The sequence below is a fragment of the Epargyreus clarus genome, unplaced genomic scaffold (assembly GCF_041222505.1).
Source record: "Epargyreus clarus isolate Ecla_fem2 unplaced genomic scaffold, WU_Ecla_fem_2.2 ptg000006l, whole genome shotgun sequence".
Classification (NCBI taxonomy): Eukaryota; Metazoa; Arthropoda; class Insecta; order Lepidoptera; family Hesperiidae; genus Epargyreus; species Epargyreus clarus.
Window position 1 is genome coordinate 5,598,383 of NW_027332214.1, and position 9,915 is coordinate 5,608,297.

Sequence of the window (9,915 nt, forward strand, 5' to 3'; positions counted from 1 at the left end):
AAGTGAAATGAATGCATAAAATTCAATTCATTGAAAACTACCATAAAAATATCGAGTCCAGTGGCGAATGGTGAAAGTTTTAGAGATTATAAACGAATATCCATCTTTATGTTCTCACTAGCTTGTGCCTAGTTGTCGTGAGAGGGCCATAATCACACATCTTCCCAATTTCCAAATTGACAAATAAAAGATAAAAAAGGCACCAACTATTTTTCTTTTCCAATTTAATAGACATTTAATTTGATTAAGATTTTGCAAATAGCCTCGTTCTTAACGTCAAATTGTTCACCATCAAAGAAAGCTATTAAAATGTAGGTATTCGTAACAAAAACGTACTTTATATGTACATATTTAATCGAAGTGGTTCCCCGAGATTTAATTTGGTTCATTCATTTGGGATCAAATTTCCGAAGTATTCAATAACTTGGTAAGTCCCCGTCAAATGATTCTAATGAGCGGTATTCTTCCGTTAAATAAGTAGTTCAAAGAAAATTGTATACTTTGGTAAAGCTTTCGTTATTTTGTCCATGAAAAGAAGTAAGGCGGGTAAGTTATAAATTATATGAAAAAGAAGTAAGAAAAAGTCGCGTTACTGGGTCACGTAATATCGACTACATTAAATGGTTAAATAGGGCAGAAACCAAAATAATGTTTTTACTTTTTTATCACTTTAATGAAAATGTAGTAAAGTACTAAGGGCCTCTTTCGTGTCACGTGGATTTATCAAGTCTTATCCGCACATATCAATCAACTCGCTACAGTCTCTTTGCGACTCGCGTGCGTGTAGCAAACGTGACAGGAGAAGTACGAGTATCTATGAAACTAGGATGCAAACGTTATATGCGGACCCGATATGCATACGGATACAAACCCGCGTGACACGAGAAAGGTCCTAAAGAAAAATATTTTTTTTTTGTCATTATAGGATATTTACAATTCGTCGTTTAAAATCCACATAACCTAGCATATAATTAAAACGAACTTACATTAAACGTTAATTAAAAAGCGTTTCTGATTAACATTTTGTTTTGAAAAAATCAACCTTCCGCCTTGCAATAATTAATTGCAGCCAGACTGTTTGTACCATCCTTTTAATTTGCCATTATTAGCCTCCGAGCTGACACAGTTGATACCCGGCTTCATTTTTAAATTGAAAATGAGAACAATAGATTCAACCACCGAATTTTCCAAAGAAAGACCTTTGTCCCTTCGCGCTGTGATCGCGGATTGTATTTTGTAAATAGCCCGATTCGACTCTTTTATGATTTTATTCCTAAATGGAAGTTTGACTTTCAAAAGTAATTTTAAAGTTTAATGCGAAGTGCTCGATGAGAATATCGTATTTTTAAAAGAACTATTATATTGATTTTTTTAATATAAAATATAGGAGTAGCAGACGAGCATGCAGTCCACCTGATGGTAAGTGGCTACTGCCGCCCATGGACATCTGTAACGAACCCCAGATAGGATTAGATATTCCTACCTGAGGTCGGCCACAGATGCGCCGCTACCCCTGAGGACTAAGCTGGAAATGTCTGACTCCCTTACTACACCCTTCAAACCGGAACACAGCAGCGCTTAACACTGCTGTTATTAGGTAGAAACCACCGGCGGTGGTACCACCGGAGTCGAAACACAAAGGGTTCTACCACATTCGAATTTCGGTATTCACTAGCTTTTGTAATGCCTGCTTTATTTGTATGTTTATCTAAATCATAGAATAACACTTAGGTACATAATCCTTAACTAGAAGTATTGATGGCCTAATATTTAAAACTTGGCCTTTCGTGGGAATCCGTCATTCGATTCCCAGGCACAAAAACCTTTGATTTTTAGAAATTAAAGAGAAGTAGCAATAACGGTAAAGGAACATCGTGAGGAAAGTCACCGTGCCTAACAGTGGTAATAATGAGTTGACGACAATTCACAACAAAAACACACACCTCACGATTCATCCTTGACGCGATATATTTTAATTAAGCGGGTTTTCCGCAATTACATATATTAATTACTAGTTCAATACGTTTAACGAAACAATTTGTTTCGCTTAACGCAATTCCCCGTGACAGATAAATTAGTATCCGCAAATAAGTGGAACGCAAAATTATATGCAAAGAGATAATAAGATGGAACAAATCATAAGTTCTTGGAGATTGTGGAACCGTCTCAGTTCATTCATAAAGCTGTTGTAATTAATCAGATACAGATCTGTCGGAGTGGCCTTGTGAGCCTTAAGCTGTGTATCCATACATCCGAAATAAATGGCTACTTACAATTAATTGGTATACATCTATACACGTCTTTACTTACTTCGTATAAGCCGTTGTCCTATTTACTATTTCCAATATTGGACTTAATTAAGTCTTAAAATATTAACAATTTGAAAAATTGTTATATACGTATTAATATTTTAAACTACGTATACTAAAGTTAGCGGCACACTTTACATTTCTATATATGTATGTTTGTATATTTTTAGGTCTCCCGTATTAGATAAATAATAAGACGGAGACTAGGAATAAATATCAAATTTCAGATTATTCAATACATTCAAGACATTCAATAAATGTCAGATTTCACCACTATACATTAATTATAATATAGGCCGAATATAACTGCAAAGTCAAATCCCATTTAAAAATAAATTAGAAATTAAAATTATACATTGTGAGAAATTAGATTTTAGTCTGAAAATGAAACATTTCCATCAAGCGGGTTCTTCCGCAATTAATCAGATATAACAGTTATGTCTGCGAAACGGCCCCAATATGTATAATGAAACAATTTGTTTCTCCTCAACGCAATTTTCGCCTGACAGTTAAATTAGTCCGGCGTCCGCAAATAAATGAAACGTCAGTAGTCCTCGAATAATAGGCTCGATGCTTATAGCCCTACGCTTTATATAAGCACGCTTTATAAGCAGAAGGTTTTGTGGAAGCGCTTCATTTAATAGGCTCGTGATGTTTGAGTGTAAATGGCGCGCTGGCTTATTAAAATGCGTAAATATATACAATTTATAACTTGCCCTCGCAGTTACAAGTGCCCTGCAGATAAATGAAACATCAGTAGTCGATGCTTATAGCCCTACGCTTTATAGATGGCACGCTTTGTAAGCACAATCTTTTGAAGAAGCGCTTCACTTAATCGGGACGGTTGTGATATTTATTTGTTAGACATGCTGGCTTCTTACAATACGCAAATACATACAATATCTGTATGCCTGTCTTTTTGACCATAATTAAAATACAAAATAATTGACTCTTAAAATAATGCAAGCTTCTGCCCGTGATTTCACAAGTTAGTGTTCATAATATTGATAGTTAAGTAGTTAAAATAAAAACCAAACCAAAATAGTACTGAAGTATAAACCATTTCAGTACAATTTTCGTTTTCTTGCTTATTTATTCTTTGCTTATTCCTTCCTTGCTAATTTATACATAGATTTATAAAGGACAAAACAAGCAAAGATGCAATAGACATTATTAAAACCGTCCCGCAAATAGACTGTTGAAACAGATTAATAACGAGAGAAGCAGTTTTATGAAACCATTCTACAATAAAAACTTAAAAGCTTTTTAAATTAACTGACAATTTGATACAATTAACATCATCTATTTTTATGTATAAACGATTTCAAATAAGCTTAAGGCCTTATTTTAATTACATGTGTATTTTTTAGGTCACAATAGAGTCAAACTGGGAATCAGTTTCTGGTTATTTACAATTTATATCTGGTTATTTCTCTTTAGGATAAGGTTTTTATGTAATAGTAGTAGCTAACGATCCCGTAGTCTAGCTTATTTATTGTCGCACTGGGAATTTGTATTCAACCCCAAATATGAATAAACAATAGCAGACCTAAAGTAAGACACAAATCCTATCTGTATGCAGTTGCCACTCCTTAGGGCTAGCTTAGGACTAAGATAGTATGATTTTAGACTAAAGAAATCTGCGGTAGCCGAACACATTCTCAGTTCAGGTTGTAACCACTGGATTGAATTACACAAACCTCAGGTGATCACCACTGAGCGTCATTACTTTCCTCGTTTAGTAAGAGAAGCAATAGAGATCAAGAAAAATCCTAGGAACTTCAACAGAGAAGATGGTTTTAAGTTAGCCCAAATCCAGTGGAATCCAGTGGTTAGTTTATGCAAGTCACAGATAGTGCAAAGTGCGGTGCGTAAGGATATTGTTAGTGTTGTGTGTCGTGATATGAAACCTAGAAAAGAAAAACGAACTAGACGTAGGGTAGATAGATTAATCTATCACTAGTACTTGTCAACGGTTTCTCCCCTCCACCTCAGTGTCGCCGTGACCACGATCCATGTAACTGGGTCGAAATATCGGCAATATAAAAAACGCATATCGTGAGTATATAATAATATGACTAAGATATTCATAAAGAGTGAGAATGTATCTATGCTCATTAGAACCCTTGTTTTATATGGAGTTCGTTACAATTAATGTCCATTAGCGTCAATGACCACTAACCATCAGATGGATTGTAAGCTCCTTTGTTATATCACTACTATGTTGAAAAACATACTTCGCTTTTTATACCCCAGAGTAATATCTTGGAATGTCTCCTGATGAAACCAAAACACATTAGCGCTATTATAATAAACCAACCATTACTAATAACTGAGGTAATAAGTGCCGTATTTTAGCAATCAAATCTTATAAGTTCTACTTTTCTGCTTATTTGTAAGTCTCAAATAATAATCTGGGATAGTTATTATCTTCAGTAAATTTAGCGTTTCGTTTATTTATTAGTATACACCATTTAGGAGGATACTCTTAATTAACTGTCATACGAATATTACGCTCACGCGAAATGAATAGTTTTATTACATGTTAAAGCTATTTCGTATACATTTGTAACTATTGTCTTATTTAGTGCGAAGACATCTTGCTGCTTTATGAACATTACTTAATAAACGCTCAATAAAGTCAATTTGAAGGTGGTAGAACCCTTTGTGGTTCGACTCCTATTCTACCTAATAACAGCACTGTTAGGCGCTGCTGTGTTTCGGTCTGAAGGGTGTGGTAAGGGAGACAGGGCCTTTTCAGGGGCGCATCTGCGGCCGGCCTCAGTTAATCCTATCTGGGGTTGATTACAGATGTCCATGAGCGTCTGTAGCCACTTACCATCAGATGGACTGCACGCTCGTCTGCTACTCCTATAATATAGAAAAAATATAGCAACATACAAACGAAAGTATATACTTTAGTCTAATCACCGATTCTTTTTAAATCCGTTTATATTTTTTATACTTTTATAAGATCAAAGTCCTTTGGATGGTAAATGGTCACTACCGTTTATAGATATCTGTAATCAACTCCATGTAGAACAAAGGTTCTACCTTAAGCGGATCACAGATGTAATTCTAGGCGACCATTTTAGTTCTTAGGAGCCTCTCCTGAGAACTAAAATGGTCGCCTCATTCAATCATAAACAGATCTTTATAGGTGTATGTTGTTGATGTATAAAATATACATAATTATATCTACAGGTACAGAGTAGACCTAATATGCAAGTGTAAGTTTAAATAGAGTCTTTAATTAACATGTCTTATTATATGTTACTAGCTGACCCAGCAAAGGTTGTTTTGCCATATAATTAAAAAAATGTTAAGGGTGAACAACCCTTATCACTTAGGGGTATGAAAAATAGATAGTAGCCGATCTCAGACCTACTGAATATGCATATAAAATTTTGTGAAAATCGGTAAAGTCATTTCGGAGGAGTACCGTAACTAACATTGTGACACGAGAATTTTATATATAAGATTTACCTAACCTATCTTTTTCGTTGTTATGGTACCTTAACGCCTTTCTATGTAATAATGACTAGTTTCTATAAGATTAACTTTTTTAAAGTGAACAAAATTTTATAAGTATTTTAGCGACCTTAATAAACTAAATCTGTTTAGTTTCAGACTTAGATATGAATACCCACACTTAACGTTTACTCTTTAAACAGCTCACCGACCTGAACTCGGTGGTATTTCGGTAACAATCAATAGACCCACATGGTACAAATTCAGCCTGATAACGTTTGATTACGTTTGATTAACGTTTTTATAACGATCTATTCTACATTTTATCCACTTACTTGGTCTTCTTATTAAACAATAATAATATAGTATATTTTATATCCAACTAGCGACCAAATAAAAAAACCCATAATTTAATTGTATGTAAAACAAAGAACAAGTTTCAAATTATTATTATTTTTATAATAACTTTAAATTAAATCCAAAAATCTGTTGAATAATATAAGCGCGTGCCCGTCGGCTAAAAAACAAAACAATTACTTCAATTTTCTAAGTTTTATTTAAAAAATGTTAGATTACTGTTCTATTATTCACTCTGTTGACCGCGTATCGAGCTAAGTATTATTTTGATAACAATAGATTACAAGAACAACTTTGTTTATTACATTTTTTACATTTTATTAATTTCATAATAACTTTGAATGCAATCCAAACTGTTAAATAATAGAAGCGCGTGCCCATCGGCTAAAAAAACAAAACAATTACATACTTCAAATATTCTACGTTTTATTTAAAAAATGCTAGATCACTGTTCTATTATTCACTCCGCTGACCGCGTATCGGGTTTAGTATTATTTTGGTAACAATCGATATGGGATGCTACGAGCTAACGAGCTACGAGAAATTGTAGGAGTGCTACGATTAGCTCTACGAGAGCGTGCATTAGCGTAGCGTGTGGAACTAATAATACTTTTAACTGCTATATTAGGAACAATTGATTTTTATTTAATTATATTATAGTTTAATTGCTATAACACCTTGTAATAATTGTTTCTGTACAACAAAGAATCAATATTATTTTATGTATATGTTTATGTGTATGTATGATTTCTTTTATGGTATGTATCGTCAGTAGAAAATAAATTCAATACATGATTTTTATGATTGTTATGTTGTGTTTCTCTAAAATTAGCTGACATATTCAAATAAAATGTTTTCTTTTTACTTAATTTGTCTATTAAATGAAGCATAAAATAATTTAAACTGTGGCTTTCAAATATAATTAAAGGCTTTGTCAAATATTTCAACTTATTAATTAACTTTTGATAAACTTCCGGTGAGATCATATTATAAGTATTTCAGTTAAGAGAACTAAGTAGCTTTATAAAACTATATTGCAATTAGAATAAATACCGTCAAACAAAAATAAAATCAAAAGTTTAACACAAAACGTTAAAACATAAAACGTACAAAAAGTTTACTTACGAACTTTACGAAACTTCCGCCAAAGATTCCAAAGAGCGCCCCGAAGTGGTCGCACGAGATCACAATGCCACCGTTGGTAACCGCCATTAAAGTTCCAAAAAGTTGTAAAGTTGAACACAGTTCGCAATCCGAGCCCGTGGCTCCGAGACGCGGCAGGGATGCTGCGAGGATGCCGCGCGACTGAGCCGAGCGTAGCGACCGCCCGCGCTCTCCTACCTATTTTATATAAACGCCTCTATATACCGATTTATATATTTACCCGCACTCATACATATTTAACTTTTTTCCCATTTCACATCGTTTATTCTCGTATGTGAGAGGCGCCCAGTACGTGCTGTGTGTGTGTGCGTTGCCGCCATTCGAACCGAACGCTCCGTTCCTCTATTTACGTGTTTTTAGAAAGGGTGAAGCTTTTATACCTTTCTACTATTCGTTCCATAGTTGAACGCAACGCTCTGAATACCGGACCGTGAAATATTTCTTTTCGATTTATGAGTTTCGCATTTTGCGAATCATTTTTTCGCTCGAGTAGTTTTATCAATTTCCACCCACGCGCCACCCATGTAAATGTATCTCCACGTATAATTTGAGAAATCATAGGCACATAATATCTATTTGGCTATATGGTATCATTTTGTAGGTTTACTAACGCCTTTGTTGTTTGCCGTTGAATATTTAGATAAAAAGCGGAAATTTTTGAAATATGAAAACCTTGATGGTCTCGGAAACCTTGGTGGTTCGACTGCGGAGACACCACCGTCACTTACACACTTATTTCTGCCTTACAACAGCAGTGTTAACCGTTATCGTGTCTGATTTGAAGGGATGAAGTAAAGGAAAACCATACCGTGTTCTGATTTGAAACGAGGTAAGTAAGGAAAGTAAGGGAAAACCACATACACTAAGAGTTCCAACTTAATTCTCGGGAGTAGCCACCCATTTGTGACTTCGGGTAACTCTAATTATATCTGGTATTGATTACAGATTTAATGGTTGTGACTTCGGGTAATCCTAATTATATCTGGTACTGACAACAGGTAATGGTCAGCAGTGGTCACTTACCATAAGGACTTACCACAGACTATGAACTGCATGCTCATAGGCTACTTCGTATTTTAAAAGTAAATCAACTGAAAAATGTCACCAATCCCATCGCTTAAAATATCAAACAAACTTTGAGACACTAAATTAAACTTGCTCCCTTAAACAAAAAGGACTTCATGGAAAGCCTAATTATTCTGTCTTGCTCTTTGCCACGTTCCTACGATTAAACTTGAGGGAAGTTGTGATCAAGTTACTTGTTTTATCTGTAACTAGCTGACCCGGCAAACTTTGTACCGCCTCAAAATCTATTTATCAAATATATTTCATATAAAATATAGCCTATGTTACTCGAGGATAATGTAGCTTTCGAATGGTGAAAGAATTTTTAAAATCGGTCCACTAGTTTTTGAGCCTATTCATTACAACCAAACAAACAAACAAAGTTTTCCTCTTTATAATATTAGTGTAGACAAGTAGTTGCTTAAGCCGTATTGCTAAAATTAGTTACACTGAAATTAAAAATCAAAATAAAATTGGAAATAATTTTCGGATTGTATACGAGTATACAGATATTAAATAACATGTTTCGTTATAATAAGACAAGAAAATGGTAAAAATCGTTGTATATATTAAATAGGTTAAGATTTGAAATTATTAATTTTAAACTTCATATTTCGTAATTGACACAATTAATTCTTCATAATCTTCATTATACTTATTGTACGAGTAGGTACTGTAACTTAGTACTCAAGTGTAGCAACAAATTTTGTATCTGGGGTGGAAAAATAACATCTGACTAACTAAATAATATTTACGCGGTCACCAAGCCAGTCGCTCAAAGGGTTCGATCCCCGGCCAGACAGATATCTAGATATTAAATCTAGATTTCTGTTATTGATTTTGTTTTTTTTTATATTCTTATTTGCGTGTGTGCAGGCCACCCACAATACGTAGTGTGTCCTAATAATACGGGGGGAGGGGGGATCCTAGTGGGGTTGTAAGTGTAGGAAACATGTTTTGTAAATCATAACACGCGAAAAGAATAAAAGAAATATATACAAAAGTTTAAACAATATTCACAAGAGTAAATATAATAAATAGACAGTCTGCCATAATACAATTCCAAACTTTCATAACCATTTACTAAACAAAATAAGCCATCACATCAGAGAAACAATACACCTGAACAACAAAGCAAACATTAACCTCCCGTTAACACATAAACGCTCGTCGAGAGTGCGTAATGAAATTTACGACGAGCAACCGCATTCCAATAACGCGTCACTGCGAGTTTATACTGATGTAATAAACAAAGCCAGTAGTCACTGGGTTTTTAGATTAAAATTCTATCTATCTGTCTTTTACGTGATTTTTAGATTAAACCTCTATCCATCTATCATTTAGGCGATTGCGAAAGGTAATGATTTTCGAGTATATGTACATATGTACCATTATTTAGCACGACTTACTGCTCAAACGGTTTGACGGATTTTAATATTTGTGGTGTCGTTGGATTTACCTAAATTGTGGGAGTAACATAGTCGATACTGATAACTGACAGATGTAACATCGAATTTAGTGTTTGGAGCGAAAACCAAAACAGAGAAAA

At 34.3% G+C, this 9,915-nt stretch overlaps 1 protein-coding gene across 1 annotated transcript in view; it reads right to left on the reverse strand.

Moving 5' to 3' along the window:
* LOC140742554 (uncharacterized) overlaps window positions 1-7,417 on the reverse strand; it is an 80,192-nt gene extending 72,775 nt beyond the window's left edge. The window contains exon 1 of the mRNA XM_073073456.1: window positions 7,263-7,417. The gene's annotated coding sequence lies outside the window, so the exon portion shown is untranslated. The remainder of the gene's footprint in view (window positions 1-7,262) is intronic.
* Window positions 7,418-9,915: the final 2,498 nt, after the last annotated feature.